Genomic DNA, 14,724 nt, shown 5'->3' on the forward strand with positions numbered 1-14,724 from the left:
AGTTAGCCTTTGCACCAAGTTCTGCCAGGTGACAGTTATTTAATCTCTGTTCCTGCTCAGCAAACAGTGTGATTTCCCTTCTCCAACCTTTTCTTGCTTTCTGATGATTCCAGCCCCAGTCTTATTTGAGCCATTTTCTCTTTTCTTTTTTCTTGAACATCAAGTCAGAATGTTTTAAATGTTCTCTTATAATTAATTAATCGAACACTTACAAAATTTGAGGTTTTTACTTGTGTTCAATACTGAACACAGAACTGTGGAGGACACAGAATAAGTGAGGGATATTATGATTAGGAAAACCATGTAAAATTAATGATACACAATGAAATATAAGCAAAAGCTAAATAGTAAGATAGAAATTATCAAAGATGAAGGACTTCAAAGAAGAGAAAAATCAATATGAGAAGAAAACATTCATACAACTTCAATAAGGAGATAAAACACCACTGAACTATAACTTGGAAATTGTGGCACTGGAAAACTGGGTGTATGAGTATGACCAAACTCATCACAATACATACATTAAATATCTGCTGTTTTTTACATATCAACTACACTTCAATAAAGCTGTAAAAAAGAAAAACCTGAATGAATTAAACAACAGAAAATATTATTTGAGTGATAATTCTGCATTAGGTACCATTTTAATGACCCTTATGTGTGTCATTTCCTTTGACCCTCTTAATAACACTGAAAGCACAATATTATTATCTACATTTTAAAGGTGAAAAAATTGAGGCCTGGATATGTTAGAATCATATAGTTTCTAATAGTGGAACTGAGATTTGACTGCTAACCCAGAACTTGTAAAAATATGCCACTACAAAAAGATGAGAGAATGTGGTTTTTCTTTTTCTTTCTTTTCCTTTTTTTCTAACTTTTTTTTTTTTTGGCTTTTGGTTAGCTTGTTTTTTTAAGTCAAAGAGCATGGCAAGCCAATCTTCTCTTTTGAACTGGGTGGGTTTCATTGTCTTACAACTCTGGAGTCACATTTGCAAAGACTGTTAACCAAAAGAAACTGTGACTGCCTCATACCCTAGAGATTCAGTACTGTATAGACAAATATACATATTAAAGGTCTTAAAAAAAACCCACGTTGCATATGAAAGAGACATGTGTGGAAAGTGAAAGAGATTCAAATAACATTGGAAATAAATGCATTCAGCTGCAAAAGAACTGTTCCAATAAAGCTTAATAACTTCCCTTGCTCCTTTCATCATTTGAAGTCTATGTTCAGAAAGCTCTAGCTGAGTGCTAAATTGTGGACACAAATTAGCGTGGCTATTGACAGTTACACCTCTAACAATTTGGGGACTGGCAGCAGGGCTACAAATGAAGGACCACATATTGTATGTCTTCATATTTTAAAATATCCATAGTCAAGTAAACAAAAATGTGTCTTATATTTCTACATTAATTAACAACCTTGAATGACTGAATTTATAATACTTATATAGCAGAGACATCTCCATAAAAGGGGATGAACCATGTTCCCTGCTCAGACTTTTAAGCAGCTTCCTTGGACTGCCTCCTTAGCTAATGGGAACTAGGGGGTGGAGCTGAGTGAATAGGTAAAGATATCTAACATGGAAAACAGATGGGCCAGGAGAGAGAAAGACACGTGGAGAAGAAGGGCACTTGCTTCTTGACTTTGGACTTGCACCAGGGACATGGGGGACATGGAGGAGATACATGTAGAGATACTTGGAAGAGACATATGAGTGAGAGACACATGGGGAGGCTCACAATGATAGTCATAATCTTGATTTTTCTCCTTTCATCCCAGACCTGCCTGCCCTCTTTCATTCCCTTCCCACAGTTCCCTACCAGAAGATGCCTTAGATTTGTGGCAAGATTTTGGGCCTCAGTGGGCCCACTTCAAACCAACTCTGTTTGGCTGGACATTTACCCACGAGGGGATGGGTAATTTGGGATGTTTTATTGAGAAGCTATTATCCTATCCTTCTTTATGCACACTAATTCCATTAACGTTCTTTAATACTGAGTATGCTTTGTCTTTATACATATGGATGATTGGGCCCCTTTAGAGCATGGTGGTTCCAGGGACCCCCTCATTTCCTTGCTAACACTTGTATATTGGAATTCTGTGTTAGAATATGGCAGTGTCAGGAGAATTAGTTCATGGTCTGTGATCCCAATCCCAGAGTCAATCCTATGATCCCCTCTTATTTTCTGAACTCTGCTCTTTTGTGCACCATCTCAAGAGCTTCACACATCTACACTGTCACCACAGACCCACACCCTAAGCATTCACTTGCTTACTTCTCAGGCCTTGGAGTGTCACACTGACCAAACATCCTGTCTTCATTAGGAGAGACCCAGGGAAGAGGTTGTGCAGAGTTGATGTCATTTGTTCAAGGAATTTCAGGAGCCTGGGGACCTGGGCATGATGTGGACCCTTGCTACTTTTTGCACCAGGGAGATTATTAGAAATGAATACTCTCAGACCCACTCCAGGACCACTGAATTAGAATCTGCATTTCAGCAAGATCCAGAGACATTTTATAAGCACATTAATGTTAGCAAGGCACAGAGCTACAACGCAGACCTGCTTATCCCTACACAGAGAGGCATGACTGATGAGGCCCAAGATCAAGAGTAGCACTGGGATACATCCCTTCATTCCCAGCTAAAATCATACAGTAGACCTAGTGTAAAAGACATATGCCACATACAGTTCATGATAGGGACACTGAGGATGTCACCTTACTGAAGGAAGCAGTCAGTGATCAGTTTCAGCTCATTGTTATGCTGACTGGGGTGAGGTCGAATTGTTGCCAAGCATAATTAATATACTAAGCTAGTAGTTTTCATGGTTGGGGGGCTGTGGGGAGTGTGGATCAGAATCTCCTGGAAAGGTATTAGAAAATATTCATGGGCTACCTTCAATCTCTGAAAAATTATCTAAAATTGAGAAAAGGAGTTATATACATTTCTTATTAAAAAAAATTAAAGCTCCAAGTCATTTTGATACTCTGAATTGCCCAGTCTCACCCTTGCACATTAAATACTGTTTGAGACAGCAAAATACAATTAGTTATTTGTGTTGATTGCCATGCTTATGGCCTGGGATTGTTCGTGACAGAGACTGATAACCTGCTTGATCCTTTCAAGGTCATTCTCTCGTCACAAGAATAGGATATGAACCAAGGTCCACTCTCCATCCCTACTTGCCAAGTCAAACAAAACAGAAGTATGGTGGAATTAAAAGAGAAAAGTTCCCAGACCTTTCAGTCCTTGAATGAATCTTTGCAGAAAATGCATGTGCCCGGTGCATCTGGGTTTTATCAAAGGGGAAGGATTCTGTCTTTGAATAGTTACATTCTTCAAAGTAAGTCAAAGACAAAAAAGTTGAATAAATCAAAAGGAAGGTATAATAATTATTGAAGAATCCATTCCTTTATCCATATTTCTACATGTGTGTTATTGCACAGACAATATCCAAGGCATAATTCAAATATAATTTATCTTTGACACTGGAATGCAACACTACTTTTTTCTTTAACAAATATTTACTGAGAACACACTACATACTAGGCACTTTCACATACATTATTTCATTTAATCTTTACAATAACTCTTTGAGGGAGGCACATAAGCAGTCTGAGGCACAGAAAGGATAAATGACCTGCCCAGATCATTTATCAGCAAGCTAGTGGGAGAGAGTCTCCAACTCACCCAGTGTTCTTTCCACAACGATGCCTCTTTTACTTAGTTATCTGGCACTGCTGGGAACAGATTATTCCACAAATATGATCTCTCATTATAGAAGCTGAGCCTACAGAACAACTAACTGGAATTTGAACATTTTTGAGAAAAGACCTTTTAACATATATTGTCTATTTCCCTGCTTTTTAAAATAAAGGGCAGTGAACATTATTTAACCTTTTGCTAACAATTCAGTGGAATCATCATAAAAATTTTATTGTGCTATGTCATGATACAAATAGGTTTATTATTTATAAATTTTCTGTCCCTTTCCCTTTTGTCTCTTCTATGTCAAAATAAGCATTAGGAAGGAGAGTCCAAGGGATAAAGTGTATGAAATTAGTGTAAGGGCTTTGTGACTATTTCATGAACTAGAAGACCATTTTGACTTAACAGATTTGGGTGGAAAAGTTGCTGGTGAACTGACTTCCTGAGAAATGAGGAGGGAGCTTTTGAAGTTCTAGGGCAATTGATACTTACCTAAATTTACGTCACTTAAATTCCTAAGCCACACAAATAACCAGATGTAGCTCCTACCAGCTGTTAAATAATAAAAGAGAAAGTAGACTCTGAGTTAAGAGCATGAACTCTGAAGCTAGACAGAGATACTCTGTCTTTGTCATTTACTTGTGACTGCAAGCAAGTTATGTAACTTCTCTGGGCATCATTTTTCTCACCTGTTGTTAGGAATTCTGATGAATATAAATAGGTTATTTATATTTGCAAAGCCCTGCCTGCTGTGTAAGAATTGCTTTTAGTTTGTAAAATAATATAGAGAGAAGTCAAATTCTGATAGGAAAAAAGTCACAGATAATCCTAAAAGTGTATAATCAAGGATCAGCAACATAACTAGAATGGCTCTAGATTTGAGGCTCCCCTTCCCTGCCATTCCGTATGTGATGCCTATTAAAAGGGTTCTGCAGAAGTAAGTTGGTTATTTCCAGTGAACTCCATGGCTTGTGGTAACACGATCCATCATGAGATGCTGCAACAGACTGACATTTTCCACATGTAAATCCTGCACTTTGTAATGTAAGAGCAATTACTTTTATGAACAAAATCTTTCCAATCCACCATTTCAAATCCTTGTCTTGCCATGTCATAGTCAAAACATCTGTCCATTAAAGCCAATGTAAAAGTATATTAAACCAAGTGTGTTTAGTTTGGGACATCTGCTTCTTTCTACTGGAATGAGAACTATTCTAAATTCAATGGGTTCAGTCTGTAGGGCTTTCATGAAAACTTTTCAGTCATATTCATGGGGATTATCAAATAGCCCACAGTTTTGATTACCATTTCAGGTTCAAATAGAATTCAGAGTTCAACAAGGGACTCAATCAAAATAATGACAATAACAACAACTATAATGCAAAGAATAAAAACCTTTGTATGACAATTTAACATAAATTTTATATTTATGTTAAGTATTACACAAACTCGATATGACTTATACTATGAGTATGCTGTAATTTTAAAAATATCAATATTTTTTCTTTGTTCCTCATTTTGCATTCTTGCTGAAAGTAGTCACAGTTTTTATATCAAAGTTGAAGGAAGAAAAGAATTAACAGAGATTAAATTCAGGAGACCATGATAGGTATAGATTTCAGATAATGCCTGACACGACTCCAATAAATTTACCTCTTTTCTCTGTAGACTTCTTAGTGAAAGCTGAAACAATGTAAAAGTTTCCAAATATTTCCAAGAAATCGTTTACTAATAATTATATGTCTAGATTTCAGTTGTAAAGTCGCCCCAGATATAATTAAATTTTGGAAAAGGATACCTAAGAAATGTAGTCAAGAAAAATATTCTTTCATTGTTTTCAACTAGCATTTGGCTCGTAAACAAAGAAGTGCTCTTTTCTAATGTAACAAAGTGATGTAAGGTTTCTATGGCCATGGCATTTTCACGGAACACTTTCCATAGTCCATTTTTCCCCAAATCTGTAGCAAATATTCAACTACAGAAAAAATAGAGAGGACCTTCCTAGTGGCACAAGGATTAAAGCACTATCAAACTATCAGCAGTCACTGAGACCTGAGTTCGATCCCCAGCCAGGGAGCTGACCCAAACGGCACAGCAGACCTCTCCTGTCTCACCCACTGCTCCCCTCAGCAGTGTATTTCAGTAGATCCACCTGTCTCTGGTGAATCCTCTCATCCCCCTGAGCCTCTGTCCTACACACCAGTTCTTGTATGCATAAAAAAATAGTTGTTTTTTTTTTTTAAAGAAAACATAGAGAATCTAGTGTCAGTAAAACTCTGTTCAAGTCTCAGTTGTATCATTCTTTTACTGTATGAATTTGGGGAACACATTTCTTCTCAGTTTCCTCAAATCAGAGAGTTAATATGTGTTGCCTCGCTAATAAGGTTGAAAGTTAATCATAATTTCAGGGTATACATTAGACATTCATCAATTGTGTGCCATGAGCCCCAAATCAAGGAGTGATTAATGGCCCCAATGAATCTAGTCTTTCTATGTCTAAATCAGTTGCAAAGTAACATTTTTGTTGCCCCCATCAAGAAAGAAATCTTTTCCCTACCCCTTGAATTTAGGATGGGCTGGTGACTTGCTCTGACCAACAAACTATAGCAGAAATGGCTTCCTGGGACTCCCTGTTGGAATCTCATTATCATGCTAAGAAGTCCAACCTCTCTTGCTAGATCAAGAGACCCCATGAGGAGAGGATGAGACACCACATGGAGTGAGAGGCTACCTGGATGATCACAGAGAACATCTAGTTTTAGCCAACACCACATGGAGCAGAGATGAGCAAATCTCTGTGAGTCTGCCCCTATCCCCTTACTGACATAATCACAAGCAATGCCATGGTGGTTACGTTAAGTCACTAAGGTTTGGCATAATTGATACATATAAGACTATAACTGATACACAAGATTATTTTCACTATATTTCAGTCTTCAGAATAACCCCCTAAAATATGTATTATACCTACCCATTTCACATTTGAGAAAACTGTGGATCAGAATAGAATAATATTGACTTCTCCACAAAACCCTGAAACCATGAGCCAGTGGATACTGGAAGCAAAACCTTGAAGATCTCTGTATTGAACAGACTTTTTTTTTCTGTGTAAAAGTATTGCTGTCCTTCATACAATGAATCAGAAGCCCCCAAATGTTCCCAAAAAATCTCTTTCATTTCTCAATAGACTAAAAGTCTATCGCTAGGTCTTGGAGATGACAGACTCCAGCCTGATGTCAGTTTTTTTTTTTTTTTTCTTTAAGATTTATTTATTTATTTGTTTGTTTGTTTGTTTGTTTGTTTATACAAGCACTGGGTACAGTCAGAAGCGCGGGAGGGTGAGAGAATTCACCAGAGCCAGAGCGGGGAACAGAACAGGCAGACTGATGAAATACACTGCTGAGGGGAGCAGCGGGCGCGGCAGGAGAGGTCTGTCGAGCCATGTGGGACCCTCGCTGGTGGCCGGTGGCCAGGGATTGGACTGGTGCTGCAGAGGCTGTGGGCAGCTTAGCAACCCAGCGCTCAACCACTGCACCACCAGGGGAGGCCCCAGCCTGATGTCAGTTTTGCAAAGATTGAAACCATTTGCATTCTAAAAAATTTTGCAGGTTCTCACATTAAAACTCATTTTGTATTAAATCTCATACAGTAGGCTTTTGATGGAGTTGGGTGAGCTCAAAGAATTTCAGAACTGAAAAGAAGCTCAGAGGTCATCTATTCTCCTGAAATATGATGATGAGAGAGTTGAGATTGAAAAAACTTGCCCATGTCCACCCACTCATCTCATGACCAACCAGGTTCCTATTTCTACTTCATTGGGCATTGACTTTCAGTCGCAGGCTTAGGGACTCTGAGTGCTTGCTATGGGTGTCCAGTGTAGGATAGTCTACTCCTAGAATCTTGAGAAAGATACTTAATTGCATTTCTCCTTCCATTGTAGTTCTTTGTATTATGTTGCATTACTTTGCTATTTAAGGCTAGGCTTACTATCTTCCCTCAAAGATAGTATCTGCTTTACTTTCTTTTACAAACAACACCAGCATGACTTTTAAAGTAGCATGAAGTGCACTAAAAGACCTAAATGACATTTGATCAGATGAAGGAACTATTTAATTGGGTAATATGAGCTTGATTCTGAATTCATTATTTATGATGCTTGTTGACATTTGAAGCAAGTCACCAATGTTACCTTCTTAGCATAAAATAAGTGATTTAGAGGAAATACCATGCAAGCAGAAGAACATCTGCAGGACATACCAAATGGTAGCAGGAAAAAAAAACAAAAACACAAAGCAAGTACGCATCCTATCACAAACTGGTTTTGTTTTCATGATGTTCATTCACTTTCTTTCGTGTATCAACAAAGGATGCATCCCTAAAGTTAATTTTGTTAAAATATATTATCCTGTTCTTACATGAAGGACTCATGAGAAAGGAAAAGCAAACAAACAACAACAAAAACAACTTTGTTGGCTCAATGACTGAGTTTGGCCCATGGGGGGAGGCGGGGATCAGGGTTGTTTATCCCAGCCCTGTGTGTGTATGTGTATCTTACCTTGGGCTGTACTTTCTACAAATAAAATGTAACTGCATGTTTCAAGTATTTATGTCTCATCGCCTGAAATGGATCAAGTTCTATGAGAGATGAGACTGTTTTAATATCTACCTTCACAATGCCTACCAAATTCTACACAAAAAGAAGAAAAGTTGGGGCCTCCCCGGTGGCGCAGCGGTTGAGCACTGGGTTGCGAAGCTGCCCGCAGCCTCTGCAGTGCTGGTTCGATTCCCGGCTGCTCCCCGGCCACTGGAGGAGGGTCCCACATGGAGTGCAGACTTCTCCTGCCGCCCGCTGCTCCCCTCAGCAGTGTACCTCAGTCTGCCTGTTCTGCTCCCCGCTCTGGCTCTGGTGAGCTCTCTCACCCTCCCGCGCTTCTGACTGTACCCAGTTCTTGTATAAATAAATAAATACATCTAAAAAAATAAAAAAGATAAACTATAAAAAAAAAAAAAAGAAGAAAAGTTGCTGAAAGAGTACTAGTGATGGTTACAGTCCATTGCTCTCTTTCCCGAGGTCATCATGAAGGCTTCACAGACCAAAGAAGGAAAGTCACAGGAAGACAGAATCACACTACAAGAATCTGGAATTAAGGGCATCCCTGGTGGCGCAAGGGGTTAAGACGCAGCCTATGGGGCTGCCTTCAGCCCCTGCAGCACAAATTCGATCCCCAGCCAGGGAGCTGCCCACATGGTGCAGCGGACTTCTCCTGCCTTGCCCACTGCTACCCTCAGCAGTGTATTTTGGTCGGTCTGCCTGTTCTGTTCCCTACTCTGTCTCTAGTGAATTCTTGCTATGGGTGTCCAGTGTAGAATTGTCTACTCCTAGAATCTTGAGAAAGATAATTAATTGCATTTCTCCTTCCATTGCAGTTCTTTGTATTACTTTGCATTACATTGATGTCTTCCCTCAAAGATAGTATCTGCTTTATCCTCTTACCCCCTGTGCCTCTGGCTTTCATCCCAGTTCTTGTATGCATAAGTGGATAAATATCTTTAAAATAAACAAACAAATAAATAAATAAAAAATAAATAAAAAGAACAAGAATCTGGGATTAGAATATGACCAGTTGCAGTAGTTTCTGCATTCTGACAGGAGTGATTTTAGGTACTGAGGCACCTGTAATCTATAAAGGGCTCAAGGGCCCACTGTAATTTAAATATATAAGTTACAAGTTTTGGAATGAAGGATATTACCTTAGTGCAGTCCTGTGCTGTCATGTGATGTGAGCAGAGGGGACACTTTTAGGTTGGGAGCAGTTAGGGACCATTGCACTGAAGTATCTAATTACCAGGTGACCATTAATTTTACTTCTGGGGTCCTCCCAAATTTGCCATGCAGATCCCCTGCATGACCCAGGAAGGAGGAAAAGAGAAAAAGGAGAGGGTTCTACCTGAATTAGGTAAATTATGCACACAAAGTTCACAAACGGGCCTTTCTTTCTCCTCTCTAGGGTGTGCCAGGAATGCCTCCTGTCTGCCTCTATCATTTTTTTTAAGTTAGATATTTGTTTTTCTACCAGAAAGCGTTTCTATTGACAAAGTAACAGAAGAGTAAATTTTAACTTGAAGGTTTTTCGTGAAGCAGATGTCTTTTCTTGTGAGAATTGGCATATTTTTACCCTCAGAATGATCTCTGCTTTCATATGCCTAATTAAATGTTAGAGGTCCCTTGCCTAAATAAAGATTTATTAGCTGTGAAAGTTGTAGCATAATTCTTCTGCCACCTACATGCTATCCTTGAACATATTTACAAGCAGACTAGCTTATCTACTATAAAAATATAGGTGATTTAATGCTGTTACGTTATTGGTGTCAATTACCAAAATTCAGCCTCACAATAGACCATTCTGAAGATACTGTTACTTGACTTTCAGACTGTCAAGGTGCTTGAAGAAAAAGGGTCTGTGAATTTCAGCAATTAAGTGTTTGAACTAGTTAAGTTAAAGGCTGTAATCAGCAGGTCTGGGATCCCTAGAGAGGGACCCATGCAAGGTTAAGAGCTAATCCCTGTACAAAAGTGGTCACATCACTAAGAATTGTTCTCCAAGTGGATAAATGCATGGGCACTGACATTCATGTGTGTTTTTAGTGAGACACATAAAACTCAGAAAAATTGACCGTAATGTTTAAAAAATATAGCTTCAATCTCCAATTTTTTTTTGGAGGGGAGGGGAGATTTTTAGCTGTAACTTTGCCAGCCCTAAGTTTTGGCAACATTCCTAAAACACTCAGAATTAAATTAAATTTGGCAACATTTGCAAGCTTCTAAAGTCCTGCTTAATGAGGATGTTTCTAAGCATGGATTGTATTGTGCTTGTTTCTCAGTGGAGTTACTCAATCTCATCAGAACTTTGGATTCAGGGCCTTCCTGATGATGGTAGGGGTTAAGTCTCAGCACTATGAAGCTATCAGCAGCCACTGCAGCACAAGTTTGATCTCCGGTCAGGGAGCTGACCCACACAGCGCAGCAGACCTTTCCTGTCTCCCCGGCTGCTTGCCTTATCAGTGTATGTCAATAGATCCACCTGTTCTGCTCCCCACTATGTCTCTGGTGAATCTTCTGCCCCCACCCCTGTACCTCTGGCCTACATGCCAGCTCTTGTATGCATAAATGAATTAAAAAAATAAAAATCTTAAAAAAAAAGTAAGGTACATATAAGGTACATAGGTACATAGCACTTTTTTTTTTTTTTTGTTCAGAGTAGTAATATAAAATACACTTAGCATTTTAGCATTTCCTTTTGATTGTGGGTAATAATACCTGGGCTAACATACATAGGCAATAAAAAATTAAAACTTTTATGAAGGAGTAAACATGACTTTTTCTCTTTTTCTTATCTATCATGGCAACATGCTTTGCTCTGATGCTCCAAGTAGCACACAGATATCAGAGGTTTCCGGAATAGAAAGGCAAAGTGAACTCAACGCTGATCTCAGGAACTTGTTGGAAAACTATGAGCTGTCCTGTTGAAACTTTAGCATGTTTCTTTCTTTAAATGTCATGTAAGACTAAATAAAAAGCAACATATATAAAATAAACACAGTTACTTATGTTTCTTCGATTTTTATTGCCAATGGGTTTTGATTACCACAAACGCCACGGAGAAAGAGAAGAAAACCCAAATGGAGACAGAAGATGTCTCATATTCTTTCAAGTTGTAAATTGCCAGTATTGCTTCTTATTTAAAGGAAGAGAATCACAGTGTGTTAACATACCTGTGTATGTGCATAAGTTTTGAATTGTTTAATTATTTTATTGGAGCCTATTTTGAGTCGTAATATAATTATTACAAGATTCAACTAAGCACTGAGTTCTATTTGGATAGTCTTCAAGACTTACAAACATCTACAAGTTCACATTTGAAATGACAGCTACCACAGGGAGATTAATCCTATATTTTTATTGCTGGTATATGTTATAAATTGTCACATTCTATTTGGGGCCACTTGATTAACTTAATTGGTTGATTAATAAAAGGAAAAATTTATATTTCTACAATACTCAGGATTAAATCATCTATATTTAATAGTTGAACAATTTATTATATTCTGAGCAATTTGCCTAAAATATAGAGTACTGACTACATGGAATTATTTAATGTGAGCTATTAAAATGAAAGTTCATTTAGAATATGCAATATGCCTTTCCTATAACCTGGGTTTTTCTTACTAGAGCAGTCTGTTCAAATTAAGTTAAAAATGCCAACAAAATGTCTTTGTGTCTCTGCCCTCACTTAGAAGTAAAAGAAATTCAGTTTCATGTTAAAGTCACATTGTTCATACTTATTTACCCTGCCTCCCTCTTCCCCAACCCCCTGCCAAATACACAGTTTTGAAAAGGCTCCTCGTTAGCTCTTGGTTATAATCTGGCATTGATATTTTTCTCTTCTGTTTTGATTCTCGCTGATAAGTTCTCCTTCAGCTGCCTTGGGATGCCCTATAATTGGCAATGAAACTCCATTGTCAGTGCCCACCAAAGGCCTCAATGACGCCTGTGCGATGTTACTGATGCCCTCCCTCCAAGTGTGCCTGTTTTTGTTGCTGCCTGTGATTGCAATGATACATGAGAGCCTCTCAAGTATTTTTCTGTTAGCCTACAGTTGCTAAGTCCCAGTGTTTGCACTTGAAAGTGTTTTAACCTTTTCAGATCTCCTAAATCTCTTGTTTTATACTCTCTTACATAAGCTGTATCTACACAGAGTTATCAAAAAATCAAATCCCTCTGAATTTATTTTTGTTTTAATTTCATTTGGTCATACCCTCAGCCTAGAACTTAAGTGCAAATCCACGTGAGCTGGCCTGACAACTATCCTTCTCTGCCAAGCTTGATGTCATTCGATGGTTTCTATGCCATGGGAGTCTCTCTTCTCACTATTCAATTTTTGCTAAGAGATACCTCAATCCCTTGTGTGCAAACCCTGCTAAGCACATCCATACATTCTGCACATTTGCCAGAAAAGATTCAATTGCCAATGAAGATACATGAAGTTAGGATAATTTCTTGACCTGTGCATTTGAAAACAGTTCTTTGTATGTTCTTCTTTTAAAAAATGAATACATTACTGAATTTATACTTATTTATTTTCTTGTTTTTTTGTGTGTGTGTTTTTGTTTTTGTTTTTTGTGGGACCCTTGCCAGCGGCCGGGGAACGAACTGGCGCTGCAGAGGCTGCTCAACCGCTGCACCACAGGTTTTTTAAATTGTAATAATATATAAGTTTCAGGTTAAGCATCATTGAAAATCCATATGAGTATACACTAAATATCCAATTTTATCCTTTATCATAAGACTCATTCCTTTATCCGATTTACATCTTTCCTCACCCGCTTCCCTTCTGGTAACCACTAACTGGTCTTATAATCCAAAATGATTTTTACATTTGTTTGTTTTATTAAGTTAATATGTTTGTTTTCTCTACATAACATATGAGTTAATTCATAGGTGTTTGTCTTTGTCCATGTTAAATTTTCAATTGAATTTCATCAACATCATCCTATACCCCCAAAATCCCTATTCCTTTTTATGATGCAATGTCCAGGCATAGGAAGTTTCCACTTGTTTCCTTAAAAACATTTGATGATGAATCTTACACATAAATACGCTGAATCAAGGAAATACAATATAACACGTTTGAGTATGATTTTGGTTGTGTTTGCTTGGAAATTGTATTTGACTTGAATGTATCCAGACACAAATGTATTAAAGGTAATACAGTGCTGTTTAACTGAATAATTAAGGATGTGACCTTTGAACCAGGTTCCAATAAACATGACCGAGGAAACATATTCAACTTTGTATAAGATGTTTTCACTGCTGAAGATTACCTAGCAGAAGAGTAGGATGTGTAACTATACAAGAATTGTCAGATCTTTGATGTATATTGTGGGTATGTTATTTTCATGGGAGTCCACATGGAACATACATTATACTTAGAATGAGCCAATAAATATTTTGCATGTAAGAACTTGACTTTAAAATATGTTGGTTGTCAAAAGGGCAGTGCTGAACTGCCAGCATCACATGTGTGAGTCCCACGTGGACCAGTGTTCTCTCTCCTATTATCTGGTACAGGGCTGTGCCCTGATATCAATCACCTGGCTTTCAACTTTGCACTATTGTTTTGAATGCACTCCTAGTAAGAATATGAAAAAAAATGAGTATAAATGAATCCCCACTATGAGGAAATATAGAAGATATTCTTCGATAACATTTCATAAGGAGTTTTTTTTTTTTATTTTATTTGGAATGAATGGTAGTAAATTGGTTCTTATGCTTCACATTACAGAATGATGTTGACAGAACATTCTCTTACTTCCTCAAGACTTCATATCTTTGCCACTACCCCTTCAGTGACAGATCCCCTTTGGTCAACAGAGGTCACCTCTCCCTGACCTGGAGGCCATGATAATTAATAAATATGTGGATTGAACCATATTGGTGACGCTTCTGATTTGTTAATTACTAACCACAGTATCCAGTTGTGCTCTAAAGGGTGTCATTGACAAAGGACACAATGAGAATGTATCCTCTGATGATGTATAATGTGATGCAAGAGATACTGGACTTATTCTGTGACAGATTTTATATCCAAACTCTGTTGCCCATATCACATCATGTAAACTCTTGCATCTGTATTTTTGTTAGCTCAATACAGACCTCTCCAGATTGTAGCAAGTTCCAAAAGTGCACCACTTTTTCCACTTTCAATTTTTTAATCACATTAAGTCACACTGACCTTTGAAGAATCTATATCACCAAGTGCAGTGATTACTAAATAATAGTCCCTGAAACTATGGTGATGGAACACAGATGAATTGGTGGCGGGAATTTCATGGGGGATATAACTGAGATGAGAAAGCATACATTGTAAAAAAATGAAGAAGGATATAAAAAATATATAAAATAAAAGAAATAATAATAAAATAATAATAATAATATAATAAAAATAA

Source organism: Talpa occidentalis, unplaced genomic scaffold (genome assembly GCF_014898055.3).
Source record: "Talpa occidentalis isolate TD23 unplaced genomic scaffold, MPIMG_talOcc4v2.1 talOcc4.5, whole genome shotgun sequence".
NCBI lineage: Eukaryota > Metazoa > Chordata > Mammalia > Eulipotyphla > Talpidae > Talpa > Talpa occidentalis.